The sequence below is a fragment of the Typopeltis vanoorti genome, chromosome 4 (assembly GCF_054136105.1).
Source record: "Typopeltis vanoorti isolate ZY-2024b chromosome 4, IOZ_Tvanoo_1.0, whole genome shotgun sequence".
NCBI classification, from domain to species: domain Eukaryota; kingdom Metazoa; phylum Arthropoda; class Arachnida; order Uropygi; family Thelyphonidae; genus Typopeltis; species Typopeltis vanoorti.
The window spans coordinates 153,375,243-153,397,626 of record NC_143552.1 but is presented as its reverse complement, the minus strand read 5'-3'; the positions used below and the strand labels follow the sequence as shown (position 1 = coordinate 153,397,626).

General features: G+C 36.2%; 1 protein-coding gene across 2 annotated transcripts in view; it reads left to right on the top strand.

The window, feature by feature from the left end:
- Nucleotides 1-10,251: 10,251 nt before the first annotated feature.
- LOC150107764 (lipoma-preferred partner homolog) overlaps nucleotides 10,252-22,384 on the top strand; it is a 219,139-nt gene continuing 207,006 nt past the window's right edge. The window contains exon 1 of one of the 2 annotated variants that reach the window (XM_090391523.1): nucleotides 10,252-10,505. The gene's annotated coding sequence lies outside the window, so the exon portion shown is untranslated. The remainder of the gene's footprint in view (nucleotides 10,506-22,384) is intronic. The other variant, XM_090391524.1, reaches the window with a different exon arrangement.

Below are 22,384 nucleotides of genomic sequence, written 5' to 3'. Positions count from 1 at the left end.
ACTCATATCCTTCAACTGGTGGTATTGGAGTATTTTTTCGGGTAGTCTCGAACTGTCCATTCCTTCCATATGTTGAATCCACTTCTTTCGGTATTCATATACTTTGTCCAATACTGAGCCTACTATTAGTTCTTTTCGTATCTCTGTGCTTCTTCGTACTTTTTCCCAGAGAGTATAACCTGCTTATTCAGTTTTTATAATAATGATAACAATAATAATAATAAAATGCTGCTCAAAACTATTCCACCAATTGTATTAACACTGAGCATATCTCACTATTTCCGTGATTTAACGTTTGCTTTTATTGAAAGAAGCAAAAAGAGATGGCGGAAGGATTATGCAGAGAGCACCCGTTAAATCAGCAGTTCTCAAAGTTTGGTTCGCGATCTCTCCGAGGAACGCAAAAAAAAAAGTTACGATTTCAACAAACATTTGATAAGCATGTGTAAATTAAACATTTATTATAGAACTTATGGAAATTATTATACACTACAATCTATTATTCTATATTTTTTTAGTTTCTTTATTTTGGAGCCAACCTACTTGGCCGAGTGGTTTGCGTACCCGCTCTCCAGCCAACAAGTTGGGGAGCGGGTACGCTAATCACTCGGCCTTTCTTATAATCATTTCTTACACGTAACTACCCAATCTTGGTATGGTGTTGGTAACCTCATACTGAGGCAGTGTAATGCTTTTTCTCTTTATCTCCACCGATTTCCTCCTCATGCTGAGATCCGCCAGCTAACTCAAAAAGCAATACTAAAAGGCGAATATTACGGACTCTCTCTTTTTTTGCAGAGCTTGCGTCTTTTAGGCAGTGCAAATCAAGGCAACTCGAAAGGTTATATACTCATAAAATCTCTGCTAAATTTTCGAAAATTTCCATAAGTATCTATAAATTATTACTGGACCCATAATATTCTGCATTTTAGTATTAAAAATAACTTATTCCTAATGATCGATTTTCAAAACAACGCGTTATGCTTTGCGTTGTCTCTCAATTTTACAATTGGTTTTCATAAAATTCAACACCAGCTGAAATTACTCATAGTTCCTTGCCTTTTAAATCTCCTGCATTTGCAGTCCTATTTTTATTTCACAATGCTGCAGATCTACTTATATCAATAATACACAGCAGAATGAATATTTTCAAAAATCAGGTACGTCTTTTTTCCAGTTTAAATTCGATAAACATGAGAAATAATATCCACCAACGTGTATATAATAAAAGCTGCTTATTAATTATAAATCATTGTACATTAATTATGAATTGTTGATAAAATCCAGAGATTTCTTAATGAGAAATGTAATATGTTAAAATGGAGGGAATAATATATCTTTGATGGAGGCGTGGCCATAGGGAACACTCATTCATTTACTTTTAAACGAACATCCATTGCGTCATTCAGTCGATTAGCCTTGAGCAACTGAGGGGTTAGTTAAATATTTCATAGCATAAGTGAAATGAATTATAACAGGGGAGCCATGCGCGCCATTCATTGAACGTCACGTAATTATTTGAAAAGAGTCCATTGCCAGGGCCGTACTTACGCACAGGCACACGAGGCTCTAGCTAGGGGTATCAAAACCTAATGTCAATTTAAGGTCCCAAAGAGTGAGACAGGACCCCAGAGCACTCTAGCATCTTGGATCCCGCCAGCTTAGGAAAAATGTAAGTACAGTCCTAAGCTGGCGGGATCCAAGATGTTAGTTACAACAATGAAATTATGTACTAAAATAGCATATTTTAATATGAAATTTACACTTCTTGATGCACACTGTTATCACCGTTATTGTTTAACCTTTATAGTGAACAAATGCTTAGAGAGGCACTTGAGGATGTAGAAGAAGGAATAAAAATAAATGGAAGAATCATTAATAACTTAAAATATGTGGATGATGTAGTGGTGATGGCAGAAAGTGAAAATGGATTACAACAAATTGTTCAAAGAATTGAAAACTCCTGTAAACAGTACGGACTAAAGGTTGACACAAAGAAGACCATGATAATGATAATGATAATGAAAAATGGGAGATAATGTAAATGTAAGATGTGGAGGAAAGATTTTAGAAGAAGTGGAAAGATTTCAATATTTAGGTAGCTGGATCTCAGAGAAAGGAACTTCAGAGTTTGACATTAGAAATAGCAAAGGCAAAGCTAAATCGGCATTTATGGAAATGAAGAGAATTTTAGTAAACAAGAATATTAAAATAGGTGTTAGAGTAGGAATAGTTAAAGCAACAGTTTGGAGTATTGCAAGTTATGAAGTGAGTCATGGACACTCAGAAAGAGAGATATGGAAAGAATTAATGCATTGGAAAAGTGGTATTATAGAAAGATGGAAAAGATTAGCTATACAGAAAGAATATCAAATCAAGAAGTTTTAAGAGGAGTTGGGATGGAAAGAACACTGCTCAAGAATATTATGCAAAGAAAGACCAGATTTGCAGGACATCTTCTGAGAGGTTCTTCGGGACACCTGACAAGAACTATATTACAAGGGAAAGTTGAGGGGAAGAAAAGACGTGGAAGACTAACTAGAGAGTGGTTCAATGACATCGTGGAATGGACTGGTTTAAGAATGACGGAGGAGACAGACAGAGAAAAATGGAAAAGAGCTGCTCATCAGCTGCAACCATCTTGCTAGAGGATGCTACCGGATGCTGATGATGCACACTGTACCTGAAATCATATTATGCAAAATTTGTGCTCCGAATTTGCGTTTATATAACAATGACTTTACTGGCACTATCTCGTGATTCGATCGCCATTAACTAATGATACCGATGTGTTTTTTAATAGAGGTGAACATTCAAACGAATTTGATTTCTCATTTCGCAGTGATAACATAGGTGCCAGAAGAAAACTCATGCAATCATTTTACAATCTGGTCGGAGAATCAACGGCAATATTTCGTGAACAAATATTAGTATCCATGTTTTTAGTTTTTAGTATCCATGACTTGAAATAGCCGATATTGACAGTGTCCAGAGTGTCAATGTCCAACAGCAGGCTCCTAAATAATGAACAGGATTCATACACAGCGCTGTAGTTATTGTTCAACCTACTGGAATCTACAACTTGGTCAACAACAATTTTTTTTTCTCTCTCTCTCTCCCTAGAAGGATAGAAAAGAAAATTTACATAAACTATGTAAAATCTTCAAATATAAGATATGACTGGATAGTTTCGACATTTTATGGATGAACAGATCCTCCTAAAGCTAAATTTTCACAGACCATAAAAGAAACGAGAAAATTCATTAAGGCAGTGGCTGTGAGTTAGGCAGAAGCAGAAAGGATATTCAGTTTAATGAGCAGTGACAGATTAAGAAATAAAAGAAATATTACCCCCTAGTTGAAAATATCTCTCATCTCATGACTGTAAAGCTGATAGTAAAACCCCCTTGAAGAAGAGGATTCATGCTGTGAAATCATTTTTACACCAAGGACGTCATAAAACTGCTGAGAATTGGCTGAAGAAAAATGGGGAACCACGAGTATGCAAAGCATTAACTGGCTTTGTGGGATCTGCTTAAGCTGTTTGTCAGCAATCTGAATTTTGGGAGTAATGTAAAACAAAATTGCATGACGCATGAATTATCATCATCGTTATCACATGCTGTAAGGGAAATTATGAATCATACAACAGTTGAAAAGTTATGGTTAACATGAGCATATGTTGGAGAAAAAATAAACAGAACTGGTTGTTATTTTGAATAACACCTCTGCAACAATCAAAAATAATACTTTCTTTGCAAAACTCAAAAACAATTTGCTTTTTTTTCAGATATTCTTCATCATCTCATCTTCATTTTTTCCTCTTTTACCTTGCGGTGTCGAGGGTTTTGTTAATCATCGGACCTCAAATAGTTCACAGGATAAGATGGTCAGCCCTATGCTCCGGTGTATCCTATGTCTGTAGTGTTGAGTTCTCAAGGCCGGTTTGCCTGCTTTGCGGGATGAAAAACCCCAGGATAAACTGGGGAAAAACCCTACTGTCCATGCCGAAGACTGGCTAACTTGGCTATCGCCGAGGAATATTCTTAAGCTCCTCACGTCGTCGACGGGAATCTAACCTAGGACACTCCTTCCCCAGGCATATGGTTGCAAAGTGCACTGCCACTAGGCTACCCGAGCGGAATTAGATATTCTTCAACTTGATAAAAAAATACCAAAAGCTAGATAGGGTTTAAAGGCCTCTCCTATTCCCTATAAGGGAATAAAAGGCCTTTTAGCTTATGGTTATTATAATTATTATAATAAAAAATACCAATAAATACATTTTAGCATATTCACTAACATTTTTGGAGATCACATTAGTCCAATTGATCCAGTATGATTTTTATAACCAGTAGGACACATTTCTAGATATGGCCACAGACAGTCATCTTGTCTGAAATGAAACAATCACTTATATATTCGTTTTACATGCAATGAATAAAATCAGAACAATTTTAAAATGCTAGAAGTCACGTTTATCTGATATTCTGCACTTTTTTTTTTTTTTAACAGACTTCTATCTTGAATTTAATAAGGCCTCTCTAACCTCAGGAAAAGAGGCGAGTCTGTTCAATACATACTTTTACTGATAATATATTGAACGAAACTGATAATGCTGTGAGATATAAACGCATATTAGAGTTTTAGATTTATAGAAACCAATGACAACTTCCTTGAAACAACAGGTTTTTTCTCCTTCCCAACCAATTGTTGGTTGCTTTCAGTTCGTTAGCATCCGAATTGTCAACTGTGTACTTCCTCATTAGAACTGCATTTCATTACATGTTAAGGTTCAACGACAGTATAGAAGACTGATTACCCACTTTATCAGGTATAAGCGTGTAAGGAAGTGTTGTTATGAAGTGCTGATTTTTAAGTGCACCTCCATACTTCATTTGGTATAGACGAGCACTTTGGTTGAAAAGACCACGGTTAGAATGCGTATATGACGTGAAGAACCTTTATCGGGTATTTTCAATCAAATAGTGAGTTAGCTAGTCCTAAAAAGAGGGTGAGGATTTTTTATCCAGGAAAATCGAGTCTTTCGTCCATTAGAACAGGCAAACCTGTCTCGTGAAAACACAGATCTACAGACATAAGATGTCTGTACTCATAGAGTGATGCAACAGGGGGAATGGCGAGCTGGCTGCATTAACATTCCTAAAACCAGTAATCTGGGTGATAATCATCGGTCTTGGATGGATGAGAAATGAATTGATGGATTTTTACGACTTAATTTTCTGTCTATTATTGTTTATAGTCCGACTTCGTTTCGTATAGAGTGATATTTATATAATCTTATACTGATCTTCTCACTGGCGTTGTTGAAAAAAAACATGGAAAGATATTCGCTCGATCCCATTGAGGAACAAGGAACCTTTCCAAGCCTTTTGAACTTAAGCTGAATAAGAGGACCAGACAGGTTTTTAAAAATTCCTTATTATTATTTATACGGGTACTAAATGGAGTGAAAAGGCTCATCGCGGAAGTCTCACACTACCCTTTAACACAATACATATCATACATCTTCATAAACGTATTCACTGTCAGGACGCTTACCACCACCACCACTGGCAATTCATTCCACTCATTTACCACTCTCCAAGTAAAGAACCTGGTTCGCACACACTCCAACTGACCACAATCTTAGAAACTTCAACTATGGTCCCTAGTTTCCCCTCACTCGCCATGTATTGAATCATTTCTTTTGTGTGAAGCTTATAGAATTCCTTTAGTAACATAAGATTCTATCGTATCCAATCTCCTTCGCCTGTCAGCTAAACTCTGCAATCCACACACCTTCAGTCTATCCTGACAGAGAATATTCCACAGGCCTGTCATGAGAGCTTGGCGACTTGTCTCCTATCCACCATCTCCCGGTCCACTAAACGCAGGTAAACAAATCTGGGCACATAGTCAACATATGGCCGATTCATAGCCTTATAAAGAGAGATAATAACCTCTTTATTTTTACTTATCGATGTATTCTTCAACATCCGGGTAATCCTCTGAGCTATTTTGCCAACTCTTGCAATATGTCCTGTGGATTTCAAATCTCTATCCACCATCACCCCAGATCCCTAATTTCATCAATTGCCTGTAGTCTAGTATCATCAATATGATATCCTTTTGATTCCAAGATTTTGTTTCCAAGGAAGAGCCCTGGCACTATTTCTATTAGGACTACACCCCTGTAGTCCTAATAGAAATAGTCCCTGCATACTCCCCCTTAAACTCATTCACAGATGAAGCATTCACAACCACCTCTGGCAGTGCATTCCACCCATTTACAACCCTCCAAGCAAAAAATCTAGTAGTTAACCACACTCTTACACAATCTCCAGAGAGGAAACCCTCATTTTCTCCCTTCCTGCACTGGTCTTAAAAAAGTTATCAGTAGCAATCCTATAAAACTCTTAGTAAATTATATGCCTCTATCATATCTCCTCTTCTACGTCTATCAACTAGTTTTTGAAGCACACAGACCTTCAATCTATTGTAGGGGACATCCCACAGGCCTGCAACAATTTTTGTAAACGCCTCTGAATCCTCTCGACCATTTCCACATCACCAAGAAATCCAGGTGACCAGATCTGTGCACAGTAGTCCAAATGAGGTCTTATTAATGCCTTATAAAGTGGGACAATCACTACCTTATCCCTGCATGACAGTGTGTTCTTCAATAACCATGTAATCTGATGTGGTTTTGGCAAACTTTGCAATATGCCCTAGAAACTTATGTTCTCTGGCCACAATAACTACCAAGTCCCTAGCCTCGTTAACTTCTTGCAGTTCAGTTCCATTAATATAGTAAGCAGCATATGATCTCATCCTTTCGAAGTGCATCACCTTACACTTGGCCAAATGAAATTGTCAGCCATTTAGTTTAGCCCAAACCGTCAGCCTATTTAAGTCATCCCGCAAGATATCCACATCATCTAAATTAACTATCGCTCTTCTTAGTTTTGCATCATCAGCAAACAAGTGAATATCTCCTTCAAAGTATCCCCAATATCATTGATGTACAAATTAAAGAATAGAGGACCAAGCACTGAGCCCTGAGGCACACCACTAGTCACCTGCCTTCCATTGGACTCCACTCCACCATAAACCACTCTTTGATATCTATCCACTAGCCACCCTTTAATCCAAATCACTAGCCTCAGATCCATACCCATTTGCTCCAATTTATGCAACAGAGTTCCATGCGGAATCTTGTCAAATGCATTTCAAAAGTCCAGGGATCACTGAAAAAGAATTTTCTTTATCCAACTTCATTGTTACTTCATTATAGAAAGTGAGTACATTGCTTAGGCAAGATCTACCCTTCACAAAACTTTATAAGAGGCATGTTGCCTCTTATAAAGTATCACATTGTTGCCCACCCAGTCCTGAATTCTAATTTTTATCAATTTCTCTTGAACCTTAACCACCACTCCCGATATATTGATTGGTCTATGATTTGTTACCTCAGTCCTGGAGCCCTCCTTATGAAGTGGAATAATTTTCCCCTCTCTCTACTCAATTGGGACTTTACCAGAACTGAGGCTTAAATTTAACAGCCAAGTTAGAGGAGGTGCTAATTCTCTTGCAAATTCCCTTAAAACATGGGCCGATATGCCATCTAACCCAATGGCAGTGTTAGCATTAAGGTTCTGTAATATACTAAGCACCTCAAATTCTTCTATCACTAGACTTTCATCAGTCAATGACACATTCAGCACAGCAATATCACAACCAAGATGGTACACTTGCAAAATGATCACTAAGAAAATCAACTATTTGATTAGTTTCTGTAATTTCGTTACCATCAACACTTTTTAAAGTCATCCTTCCAAAGTCATTCCTTCTTTTACTTGCCACATAGTGAAAGAACTCCTTAGGATTTTTTTGGACTCATCAGCTAGCTTCCTCTCATAATTAGCTTTGGCCTTTCTTGCCATGCAGGTTACCCTTCTTGCCTGTATCTTGTACTGGTCATCACCTTTTTCTTTATACTTATACCACAACTTTCTCTTTATCTACAACTCTTGCTTAATAATATTATTCATCCATCTTACTCCTTCCTGATTCCTTCTCCTGACTCTGGGAATACAGTCAGATACAGCTTTCATTAAATACTCCTTTATAATCTCCCATGATTATAAAGGAGTATTTAACATCTCTTCCGTTTAAATTTTCATGCCATAGCACTTTTGAAAGGTGACTTCTCAGCTTGTCATGATCACCAGCCTTGTAATTCCACATATAACCCTTTTTAACAGAATATTTTGCACATAATACGATATCCCAAGATCACATGATCACTTTCCCCAAGTGGAAACAGTTTATGTAAATTGATACACTGTCTCCACTTACTGATATGTTCTCTGATGCTATGACCAGATCTAACACTCTCAAATTTCTTGTCCCTTAAATTACGTGCTGTCTCAGGTAGTTATCTCTTAACAATTGTATAAACTCCAATTCCTTTGTTCCTTGAGACCATTCGTTCTCCCAATCTATGTCCCCATAGTTAAAATCGCCCATAATAATTACATGTCCTCCACTCATCTTATTTGCCAATGAATACCATCTACATTCTCCCCCTTTCTGTCCTCTCTATCCTTTCTGAAGATATTATATCACTTACATTCAATCCCTATGACTAAATCATTCTTGAAAGTTTATTTTTCACTTGGTTAGAATATAATAAATTTAGTTTAATCTTTTATCCAAGTGTGAGCAAACAAAGTTTGTGCTGGGGTTCAGGACTGTGTTCAGGACTGGAGTAAGGTGGTGCAACACCAGGATGACTCCTGGTGTTGCAAGGAGTCGTCCTGGTGTTGCACTACCTTACCCCAGTCCTGAAGATACTTTCAGGCACAAACTTTGTTTGCTCACACTTGGATAAAGGATTAAACTAAATTTATTATAAATCATTCTTAATTAACCAAGTCTCACTAATTCCTATAATTTTTGGCCAAGTAGAACTAAGTAATGACAAAAATTTATCAGACTTATTCCGAATACTTCTGGCATTAGTATACATAACCTGCAATACTGCTTTCCCCCATAATCATATGGTGCGCGAAGTAGCCCACTCTGAATACCGTTAAAATTCTGAGTACAATGATTCCCTATATCACAGTTATTATGGACCTTAGTACTATTTACAGCTAACACTACTTTCCTGTCATTATTTCTGACAACCATCATCGCACCCTCCACTTCTAACAACTCTCGTTTCCCTGGTGTAAACCCTCCCATATGTTCATTAAACAGTAATTTCTGTAAAAGCTTACTCCCACACTTATTCAATAATGCAGACCATCTTTGGCATATAATTATTTTCTCCCATAAAACTCTTCCATATATCCATATATCTCACCCCTCTTTTCCTACACATCCTAGCTAATATTTCATTCATCATCAATGCCCACCTTCTCATTTCTCAAATATCATATCTGGGTAGCACACTGACAACCCTAACACTTTTACTCTTAAAACTAGTCATCTCTAACATCTCCCTTAAATCACTTGCCACACGATTTACGCTGTTTCCCAAATCATTCGTCCCAGCCATTAAAATCATATGATCTACACTATCACTTCTCTTTACAGCTCTATCTACACACTCTATCGTACCTCCCGGTCAACATTCTTTAAAGACATCTCTGGTTTTTATTCTACGAATCAGTGAATCCCCTATTATTATTTTCTTAACCTTACCCATCACCTTAACCTTTCTCTGTCTATCCATCTCGATCAATGAAGACTTGAATATATATATATTCAAGTCTAAAGGTGGTGCAACATTTATATATATATATATAAATCCTCCTTAACTTCACACCACATGTTTTTCTGAAAGCCTGAGGCATACATTAAACAAACATAGCATTTAACGTTGTTTCTAAACACCATATCCTTGAGTACTGGTGGACGAGAAAAAAGAGATGCACTAACAGTTACTCCATTTGTTAAATTTTGTTTACATTCGCTACAGTCCTTTGCATTGCTAGACTTTGACTCTGTAATTCCTTGTGCATAATCAGTCTTACCAACATCTAAAATAGCATCCTTAGGCCTGGAGGTCATCTTCTTTTTTTACCATCAAAGTTTTTCTTTTTGTTAAAATAGTGCTTTCATCCGGATATTTCTACTCTCAGTATGAGAAGCATTTTATGTGTTATGATGTTCTGCGTCAATTATGATAATTAAATATATTTTTGAAAAGAAATATCTCCTGGGGTTTATGCCTGCATCCTGCATAGTTCACATTTTCCCGTAACTTTTGCTGACGTAAACATACAGCATACTATCCTATCCACCCATAGCTAAACAAGCAACTAAATACGTTTGCAATGTGTGTGTTGTTGATCTTAGGAGTGTTTTGGTGTGTCACTTTTCAGGGAATACATTAATTTTGTAGCAATATTTTTCTATGCTTTTGAGTAAGGCAACTGTTAACCTTTATAGTAATTCTGAATAGTTCAGTGATTATTTTTAATCACAGTAAGGTAAGTAAACATATTTAGTTATTTCATTAATGTTGAATCAGTATTTGTCTGCATGTTTGATATTTAGAATATCCTTTGAAATTCGATATTTCAAATAGATAATTTCATTTTGATATATGGAACCTCTTATTCGTTATATTTGTACTTGATAATTACGGAATATAATAAATATATATTATGAAATGTGTTTTTCTATTCAGCAATTGAGATTATATGTATATAAACGTAAAACTGAATCGAAGCATATCAAAATATGTATTTTATATTTAGGAGACATTTTCTAGCAATATATGAACCTAATTGGAGATGGCTTATTGTATTGCAACATCAAAATATTGCTTATTCCATACTCAGTAGCATTAATTGTATTTTGAACATCAGCAGTATACAGCTGATTGAAATAAAATTTTAACATATCATCCAATTTGTAAATGACGTGATAAATAATAGTACGACTACTTTCAATTAAAGATTGTGTTTTACGGTATCTGTTTAATGGTGAACATCAGCAGTATAATTATTTCAGTTAATTCATTTGTGATAGTATGCTATGTGCATGCCTATTCAGCTGTAGATATTAAGTTAGGTAACATTGTATTGGTACATCATGTTAATATCTACAGCTATGTCTTACTATTATTATTATAGAAAGATGTGTTGTGGATGCTATGTTATCTTTTCTGTATTATTGGTATCTAATGGAAATGAGCAGCTATAGTATTCAACACTAAACTCAAAGATAAACTTCTTGAATGACAGCAATTTCAAGTAGAGCAATGTGGGCAAATTAAAAAAAAAAGCAAAACGGACACTGAGGCTTCTAGATCCATAATATCTGTTGAAAGTTTTTTCACTTGGTTAACTATAAATTAAAGGTACCAAGAAATTATATTCTTGGTTTCATCCTTTATCCAAGTGTAAGCAGAGTTTGCACATGCAGTAACTTCACGACTGGGCTACTTGTATATAGGGACTAGTGACTTCACATCAATTGCCTTAGTATCCCATAATGTAAGGCATATATTCTTTCAGATATGTATAATGCTGTGTATTATGGGAGAGAGAGACCACAACCCACACCAGATTTTACTTTTATTGAGGTCTCATCAGTGGGAGCCAGACCCAGAAGAAATATCAAGGTTGAAGTAATGCAGAAATATTACTAAAGCACTTTGGACTAGAGATAGATGGGGAAAGTTTTTTTTTTTTGCTTGGTTATACTATAAATTAAAGGTGCCAAGAAATTATATTCTTTGTTTCATCCTTTATCCAAGTGTAAGCAAACATAATGCTATGTATTATTGGAAGGACTATTACCCAGACTGGTTTTGATAGATTTTCATATTCATCCAGCATGGCTTGCTTTCATGCTGGATGAATATGAAAAATTTAGATGATATTAGGATTATTACTTTTGAAACAAGTTTTAAGCATGACTGGGAATATAATACTATTAGGCACATAAGATAAACTATCAGGATTCCTCTGATGTTTTTCTGGTGAAATACCAGTGAGACATTTAGTGAGAAGTGATTTGCCTTGGTCATTTACGCAGAAATTGGAGGAGAAGAATGATGCCTGGAGAGTATCATCTTTATACTTGGTTGACATTATATCATGTGGATGTGATAGAAGCATGGAAGAGTTGCATGCAAAAAGCATGATTGCTGTTTTAGAAAAATGCGATGAGAGATCTGGGAGTGATGGTGGATAGCACCTCGAAGTTTAGGGGTCACATTGCTAAAATTGTTGGGACATCACAACAATAGATTATGGCAATAGTGAGGAGGACATTGACATACAGAAACTAAGAGGTTATGGTTCTTTTGTATAAGGCTTTGATCAGGCTACATATGGACTGCTGTGCACAGATTTGGTCACCTGGTTTTGGGAGAGGAGAGATTGAGGAAATGTAAGTTGTAGTGTAAATATAATGTAATTTAATGGAAATGCAAAGACACGGATAGAAGGAGAGGGGATATGGTTGTGACATATAAGTTGGTGAGGGATTGTTGCCAGATTAATCTGGAGGAGATTTTCTTAGAAGACAAAGGTAGAACAAAATATCACCCCTGGAAGCTATATAAGGAAGATGTGAGCAGCTGCATAAGAAGTAGGTTCTTAGCATTGGGAGTGATTGGTGTAGAATGGATTGCCTGAGAGTGTGAATAAGTTTAAGGTAAAGTTCAATGATCTTTTTGCCTGAGAGAAATGGACCTCCCACAATTTGTCCTTTAACTCCATGGAGATCAGATGTTGATATTTTTTTTGTTAATAATTGATAATAATAATTATTGTTAATAATTAATAATAATAATTATTGTTAATAATAATTATTGTTAATAATTATATAATAATAATTAATAACCATTAATAATAATAATAATAATATGCAGTTTTTTTTGCATAAAAAAAATCTTTTACAAGCTAGGTTTGAGAGTGATGCTGAAATTTTTTTCTCAAGTAACTTGCATGATGGTTTTTTTTTTTTGCCTGGTTTGTTACACTTGTCAGAAAAATAAGGTTTGGATAGTGGATGGAGATTTTGAGCAGATTGGAAGATGAAGGCCTTTATTTCACCAAGCCTTGAAAGTGCATGAATGAGGGGGGGGGGGAGAGATCAAAGCATGAGAGCAATACGAGAGAGTATGGAAAAGGAGAGGAGTGAAGGATGCCAGTGTGAGTAGAAACAAAGCTATGAGAGGTATAATGTATGGTGATTCACGGTGTGTAGAATAACATGGGCAAAGAGTATACTTGTCAGGTGGAACAATGGAGAGGTAACTTTGGTATTGAAGAGAGGATAGAATGTGAAGGAGATGACAGTGATGTTGGGCATTTATTACAGGTATGCTAAAAATTGATCTGAGAGGCAATGTCAACAGTTGATAAAGGATTTGAAAACAGTGTTAGAGACTGTGCAGAAAAGTGTGAGTGATAGGATAGTGAGTGTACTTCCTCACTTTTGACAATGCAGAGTTAAGTAGTGGAGCAGTGATATGAATGATATGATTGCAAGATAGTGTAGGAAGAAGGTCTGGAATATGTCGATGTTTGGAACATTTGATGGTAGAAGACAGCTGTATACTAGCAATGGGTTTCATCTAAAACATGGAAGGTCATAAGCATTTGAAGAAGTTGCTGCTTCCTTTCATTCTAAAGGGAACAGAGAGGGCCGAAGAATTAGAAGTAAGTGAAGTGGATGTATTTACAATACTATCTACTCTGGATGTCAGCAAGGCAGTGAGAGTAGATGAGATTTTGCAATGCCTTAAAGGAATGTGCTAAAGAACTAACAGCTCCATTGACTTGGCTATTTAATGAAAGCCTTGAAACCAGAAAAGTGCCTGGGGAGTGGAAGGAAGATAAGATAGCCATTGCATTAGGGTGGTGGGAGGATGGAGGCTTGATATCAAACTATAGACCCCATTTGTATTACTTTTGCAGTTAAGGAATTGTAAAAATTGGTAAGATTTTGCCTCTTTACAAGGCCTTGATAAGACCTCACTTGGACTATTGTGTGCAGGTCTGATCTCCTGGTTTCCATTGTGATTCTAATATAGTGGAGAGAGACTCAATGGAGTGTTAAAAATGATATCAGGATTGTAGAATACTGATTATGAAGACAGATTGAGAATTTTTTGACTTCAGACACTAGCAAAACAGTAGAAAGAGGAGTGATATTTTGGGACTTACAAACTGAAAAGGTCATACAGGATTTCAGTTGATAGAATTTTTCATTTTATGGAGGGTGAGGAAAGGACAAAAGGACATTCTTGGAAGCTGAGAATGAATGTTGCTAAGAAAGGGATGAGGGCTAGATTTTTCTCTCATAGGGTGGTGCATGATTGGAATGGATTGTCATTGGACATTTGTGTGTGTGAATTCAAGAATAAGTATGATAGCTTGTGCATGTAATATGTATCCTCCCTCACTGGAGGTCTCTCATAATAATAAATTGGATGGATGAAAGGATTTAATATTAAATTATATTTGAGTAGAAGTTATATTGTTTTAATCTTTTACCCTAGTGTGAACAAAGAAGTTTGCACTTGAAGTATCATCATGATTAGACTCTTCATATAGAGGCTGCTGACTTCACAGCAGATTGCTTCAGTATCCCCTAATATACAGTATATTCTCATTCCTCCATTTCAGAAGTATATTTCCATGCAATATGCCAGGCCATTTTCAATCTTTGTTGAGGTTTCATCAATCAGAGCCTGTGGAAATCCTGAGAAATAAATCAGTGCAGAAGTCATATTTTACATTTACAAATAGCAAAATAGCTTATCATCATAGAATTTACTAAATAAATTAAAAGATTTACTGGATTGAAACAGAAATTCTTTCCTCTTTCAATCCAAACATCAATATTCATGAAAAGGACATCTTATTCCATTGGACAATTGTTGAAAGTTGTTTCACTTAGGTATAAATTAAATTAAAGATTGAAAGAAATTATATTCTTATTTAATCCTTTATCCAAGTGTAAGCAAACAAAGAGTGCTCATGAAGTATCATCATGACTCGGTTACTTGCAGTACTTTTTTTCTGGCGTAACACACTGGAACGGCGTTCCGGCACCTATTTTTTTTTTACAGTTTTTTTCAAAGGTAATTTTTGAAATACTGTTCACACGTACGTAACGTGTGCATGCGTGTTACTAGGCGTCGCCTGGTAACACGCATGCGCACACCATTAGCATCTACATTTGTGGCTGTATGGACGTGTGATTGACAACATGGAAAAGATTTTCAGTAAAACACTTATCTAAAAATATCCTTATTGAATTGACGTAAATTTAACTTATTTTCATATCCTTTTAGCATTTTTTTTTTTTTTTTTTACTTTTTAGTGTAAAAGTCTGACCCCACGTTTGAAAATGAAAAAGATTTCCAATTACTTCTCAACCACCGCTCCCATTAATAAAAAGCCCAGAATAATAACAGACACAGCGTTAAAAAATATGGAAATAATTGTGCCAGTTGATGTTTTCGAATCATCTCAAGCTAATCTTGAGCAAGGCCAAACTGAAAATGACTGGCCGAATTGCTGGACATTTGATCAAAAAAATGATTTTTGCTTGAAAAATGAATGGATGTATATTTGCAAAAAGAAACTTGGCTGTATGTCTTGCAGAAAAGTTAGAACTCTTGGAATTGAAACAAAGATGGGAATGAAAATTTCCAAAGAATGGGCCAACAACGAGATTACATATTCTGGCAAAGATAGGAAGCTACAGATGAGCTCACTTCGAAAATAAATGTTTGATCACAGAGAATTTGCTGCACACAAAGCAGCATTAAAAATTTTTTCTGAAGCTGAAAAAAAAGACCCTTGAAAAGGTTTTTTAAAATCATTATATCATGAAAAATATTTCGAACTGCATATAAAGTAGCAAAGGAAAACCAATCATTCCATAATTTTGAAAGTGAAATTGATCTGCAAGATCTGAATGGAATTGAAATGGGTCGTATTCTTCATTCAACAAATGCATGTATTAATATTGTGAATCATGTAAGTGAAGAAATAAGAAAAAACGTGTTTAAAGAAATCGTTCAATCCAAAAATATAATTTCATTGATAATTGATGAATCAACAACAATAATCAATAAAACCACTCGCATAGTGTGTATTAGACGCTGTATTGAAGGTGTTGGGATTAATTCACCGATAAATTTATTTTTGGACTTGATCGAACTTGAAAATATAATTTCATTGATAATTGATGAATCAACAACAATAATCAATAAAACCACTCGCATAGTGTGTATTAGGCGCTGTATTGAAGGTGTTGGGATTAATTCACCGATAAATTTATTTTTGGACTTGATCGAACTTAAAAACATAACGGCAAAAAGTTTATTTGATTTCTTACTCCAATGTCTTAACTATTATGGGATTGCAGAAGATTATTTTAAAAAAAGAGATAAAAAGATTTAATAGAGAAAAGAGCACATTTGAAGCTATTTGGTGTGAGATTGAGACTAGCAGAACAAAATATACAGTTGGGTGCTGCTATAGACCAGGTGATGGAATAGATGGTGGAGATAATATGCATAAGAAAATAGACACAATGAGTGGAAGGAGGGTAATTATTATAGGGGGGTTTCAACTATGGTAACATTGATTGGAAGGAGGAGAAGACACATGGGAGGAAGGAATTGGAATTTATGCAGTTATTAAGGGATAACTATCTCCAACAGCATGTAATGGAAAACACTAAGGGTTCGAGAGTGCTTGACCTTGTAATTGCATCTGAGAATTTGACTGTAATGAATATGACCACGTTGCCACCAATTAGTGAGAGTGATCATAGGGTGATATACCCTATGATCACTCTCACTCCAGGTCAAGGGTGATATACCCTTGACCTGGAGGTGCCTGATTTTGTGGAATTTTCAAACATGTGGAATTACAGGGCTGGTAAGTATGACAAGCTTAGTAGAGTGCATGGTTCAGTGCCATGGCATGTAAAACTGCAAGGGCTGGATGTTGATAGAGCATGGGAGGTGGTTAAGGAGTGTTTGCAGGAGGTAATGGTTGACTGTATACTTAGGGTCCGAATAGTAAATCAAGTAGGGGTTAAATGGATGAATAACACTATTAAGCTTGAGCTGCATAAAAAGAAACAACTGTGGAGGGAATTTAAGGAGAAAGGTGACCTGCAGGCACATGAACGGTATAACGCACAGGCCAGAAAGGTAATGAGTGTGGTAAGAAAAGCAAAAGCAGATTATGAAAGAGAATTAGCTGCAAGCTAAAGATAATCCCAAACAGTTTTTTTTTGATATGTTGCAAGTAAAAGAAAAAATGTATACAGCAGAATGATTTTAAAGAATGCCAATGGTAGAGAGTTTACCGAATCAATAGATATAGTTGAATTACTGAGCCAGCACTTTGCAAGAGTATATCATCCAAGTGGTGATATTGCAGGAATGAAGGAACCAACAGCTTATATGGAAATTGTGGTGAATGAGGTGGAGGTGAATAGTCTATTAAAAAACCTTAATGTGAATACATCTGTGGGATTAGATGGTGTTAGATCTTGAATGAGGAATTTTCATTAAAAAAATTATTTCATTCAAGATCTAACAAGAATAAAATAACAAAGAGATACTTGTACTATAGTAGGAAAACAAATTGCAAGAGGGAGCATAAATGAATAACTGTAATGTGAAGTACAAAGGAAAGATGAATTTTGTTTATCTAAATAGAAATTCCGTTTTGTAAGTTGTAGCAATCAAATTGTAGTCTATGTGAAATGTATATCAAGTGTAAACAAAGATCCAAAGGTCGCATGCTAGCCACCCAGTTTAGCGTAATGCCTGAGGCGAAGGCTTACGCGGAAGGCAAACCGAGCTCGCGTTCCCCGAAAAGAGCGCTCCTCAAGGAGCAGAGTAATGACGAAACAGCTTAAGGCCATAAGGGAAAGTGGCGTGTGAAGATTTCTGCAGCAGAAAAGAGGGCGCAACGGAGATAGAATAAATAGGGATTCGCGCAAGTTTCATTCTCTCTCGAGTTTTGTTCCTGTTCTCGCTTGGACCTGAGGTTACTGACCAATAGCAGAAAGTGCTATGATGTCAGACAGCGAGCTCTTCCCTGTGAATGCTCGATGGGTACCAAGCATGACCTCCACGTGGACGCAACCTGATGAAAGTGCGTAGCCTTATCCAACAAAAGAAGACGGACCAGGCAGAGATGGTAGTCAGACACAGTGGTGGTAACGTACAGAACTTTCTTGCTTCTTTTCCAATAGTATCAGAAGGAAAGGCGAATCAGTTTCTAGTGGAAGAGAAATTATGGACAAATACTTAGAGAACTTTGAATAACTAATATGCTTAGCAATTTATTGGTGTTTTCATTGGACTGGTTGTCTGAAAACTTATGGTCATGTGTGTGACCAAATTAATGTGAGGAGCTAGAATTGTAGATAGAGTCTGATTTAAAATTTTGTATTGTGAATGTTATATGTATCATTGATTAACTTAGAGGCTAGAGTTGTTGATTATTTATTAGAATGTTCACTTGTATTCGCCAGTTTGATTTAGTGGTTAATTTATTAAATTCTTGTATGTATTTGAATCTAATTGTAAGTACTCTAAGATCCTAATAAACGTGTTTTGTTATGTAAATCTGAGTGTTGCCTGAGCATGAGACGAACTTACCACTCATAAAATCTGAACCTATGCGAAAGGGAATAAAAAAGGGGAATTTAGAACGTTAGAGTCACGACTGCAAGCTAAGAATTCTACAAACGCTGTAGAACTTCAGTAAGATAAAATAGGCGTTAAGATACTGGGAAGGTCTCTCTGAACAAGGATTCTTCTGTCCTAGGACTCTGACTGGTGCAGCTTTAAAAAACAAATTTGTCAGTGTCTGAAAAGTAGACGGCCCCATGAAGAAGGTCTAGTGAAATCACTCTTAGTTGGTGGCTAATTTTCACTTTCATAGGGAAATTACAAAAGGGATTTGGAGTTTAAGGTTAGAAATTTCTGGAAGGGATAGATCACAGTATAGGGAAGGAAATTACATTAAGGAGAGCATTAAGATTTTAGAGAATGCAATATCGTAACAATGGTATACCAGCTGATGTCGTACGTGAAGGGGCTAAAGAATTGTCAGTGCCCTTGACCATTTTGTTTAATTTGAGTCTCAGGTCTGGGTCAGTCCCCGAGGGGGTGGAAAGAGGGGAAAATAGTTCCACTGCATAAAGGACGTTCCAAGACTGCTGTTGCAAATTACCGACCAATCAGCATATCAGGAGTCGTTGTCAAGGTCTTGGAGAAAGTAGTCAAGAGGAAAATACAGGAATGGATAGATGAAGATACTGTTTGGGCGACAGCATGGTTTTGTGAAGGGTAGATCATGCCTCAGTAACTTGCTCATGTTTTATAACACACTGACGGCTGAACTGGATAAGGATAATGGGTTTACAGTGATTCTGCTAGACCTTGCTAAGGCCTTTGACAGGATACCACATGGAATTGTAATCAGTAAACTGCAGCATGTGGGGATGGATATAGGGTTGGTGAGATGGATAGGAGGGTGGTTGAAGGTGAGATAACAGAGTAGTTTATTCAGGAGTAGAGTCCAAAAGATGGCCTGTGACTAGTGGTGTGCCACAGGGTTCTGTTCTTGGACCACTACTCTTTAATTTGTTCATTAACGCTATAGGAACGGATCTGAGAGGAACTGTTCATTTGTTTGCTGATGATGCAAAGTTGGGTAGAGCAATAGTAGTGAATGCACATGTCAAAATTTTGCAGGATAGTTTGGAGGACTGGGCTAAGGAGAATGGATGTGAATATAATGTGGCAAAATGTAAGGTTATGCATTTTGGGGTGAAAAGATTAGTAGCAGTATACAACATTGGTGGAACTGTACTCCAGGAGATTGACAAGGCCAGGGATTTGGGAGTGTTGGTGGATAGGGAGTTGAAGTTTAGGGGGCACATTGCAAAAGTGGCTAAATCAGATCATCAAATCACTTGGTTACTGAAGAATACTTTGACGAGCAGAGACAAGCAAGTTATTGTTCCTCCGTATCGAGCCTTGATAAGACCCCATATTGACTACTGTGCCCAGATTTGGGCACCAGGGTTTCTTCTTGTTGGAGGTGGAGGAGGAGGTGGAGAGTATCCAGAGGCGAGTGACCAAAATGATAGGTCTGTTGAATGAACCTTATGAGCACAGGTTGAAGATTTGTGGGTTGCAGAAATTGGTTGATAGGCGGAAAAGGGGTGATATGATTGAGACATTCAAATTACTGAAGGTTTCTATAAGATTAATTCAGAGGATATTTTTCAGAACAGGACTGGTGATGGGAGGACTATTGGCTATTCATAGAAACTGGGCCAGAGTGTTGTTAGCAAGGGTGTTAGAACTAGGTTTTTTACTTGGAGTGGTAAATGAGTGGAATAAGTTGCCAGAGTCTGTTGTGGGTGCCATGACTGTGAATGAGTTCAAGACGAGGTATGATAGATACTGTGTGAATGTTGAATAGTTGTTCTTGGCGTGATGTTAGGACCTCCCTGGGTCTAAGGAATCCTTGCAGTTGCTCGTAATAATAATAAAAAATATTTAGTTTCTCTAGCATGTGATGGCGCTGCTGTAATGTTAGGGTGTAAAAGTGGAGTGAAAAAATAACTGTCAGAAAAATTTCCTTCTATTATAGTTTGGCATTGTGCTAATCACAGACTAGAATTATCTGTAAGTGATGCTGTAAAGGAAATTTCAGGAATCAATATAGTCAAATCATTTATTGATAAAATTTATGTCCTATACCATGCTTTGCCAAAAAACAGTGGAGAGTTGCATTCATGTGCAGAATCACTAGCGATTGAGTTTCTGAAAATTGGAAGAATTTTAAGTACTCAATGGGTGTTATTGAGTTTCCTTTCAGTTTTGGATATGTGGAATAATTTTGAATCTCTAGTGCATCATTTTGAAGATGCGATGCATGATCCTAGGAGAGATAAAAATGCTAAATGTACTTATGATGGCTTAAGAAGAAAACATCTACAGACTTTTTATTGGATCTAGGATTGATGTGTGACGCTCTCCAAGAATTGTCTGAATTAAGTTTGGACCTACAAGACAGTGACATGAACCTTTACAAGGCAAATCAAAAAATAAATGCACTTGTACAAGTTTTTGACGAAAGAAGAAGACAGAATTTTGGACCCTATTATAAATGTGCTTCAGCTGCTGTATGCGATCTGCGCTTTCGTGGAGTTTTACTTCACAAAAAAGCTCCAATAAATAATCCTCCTATTGACCCAAAAACATTTTGTACCAAATTGAAAGAGTCGGTTGAAAAAAGGTTGCTTGATAGCGAAGATGTTGAGCTACTACTTTGGCTTGCGTGCTTGACCAAAAACATTGGCCTGATTGGTCTTTTATTCATCAAACTCGATGAATAAAAGACCTTTCGATCTTAAAGTATGTTGATCTGTGGTTACTTAGAGGATGACATTCAGCCTTAGATATTAAGAGCAAAGAAAGGAGTTGAGACTATTTGTTCGATGAGAATTGGACAAAACTTTGGAATACACTATGAACTTCTCCTAAATTATATAATGTTTTTACAAATTTACTTTTACTTTTATATTTGGTCTTTGGTTGTATATTTTAATTTGTTTGTTTAATTTTACATTTGATCACATCTAAAATAAAATACTGAAGATAAATTATATTTAATTAATTTATGCGACTCTGTGACAACAATAGCTGCTTTATATTTCATTTAAATTAAGATTTGAATATCATTTTCTTTAATAAAAAGCTTAACAAGATGTGAGTTCCGGCATCTTTTTTTATGGAAAAAAAGCACTGGTTACTTTTATATAGAGGTTAATGACTTCATATTAATTGTCTTGGTATCCCAGATTGCAAGGCACACATCTTTTCACATGTGTATAATGCTATGCATTATGGGAAGGGCCATTACCCAGAGAGGTTTGACCTTTATTGAGGTCTTGTCACCTTGGGAGCTAGACCTAGAAGAGAGAGAGAGAGAGAGAGAGAAAGGTTGAAAAAATGCAGAAGTCATATTTCTCATATACAAGTAGTGTAACACTTTATTATTAAACAAGATATTATTATTATTAAACAATATAATTTCTTGCATCTTTAATTTGTAACCAAGTGAAAAACTTTTAACAACTAGTGCTAATCTAGAGTATTTTAATAATAAGATGTTACACTTTTTCACTACTTGTATATTGGAAATATGACTTTTGCATTTTTTCAAACCTTCATATCTTTTGTTTGTCTGGCTCTGACTGATGGGTTTTCATGGATATGGGATCTGTTGAAGTCGTCTCTATCACTGTATTCCATTAGATGCTTGCCTACGGTATTGCTTCTATTGAC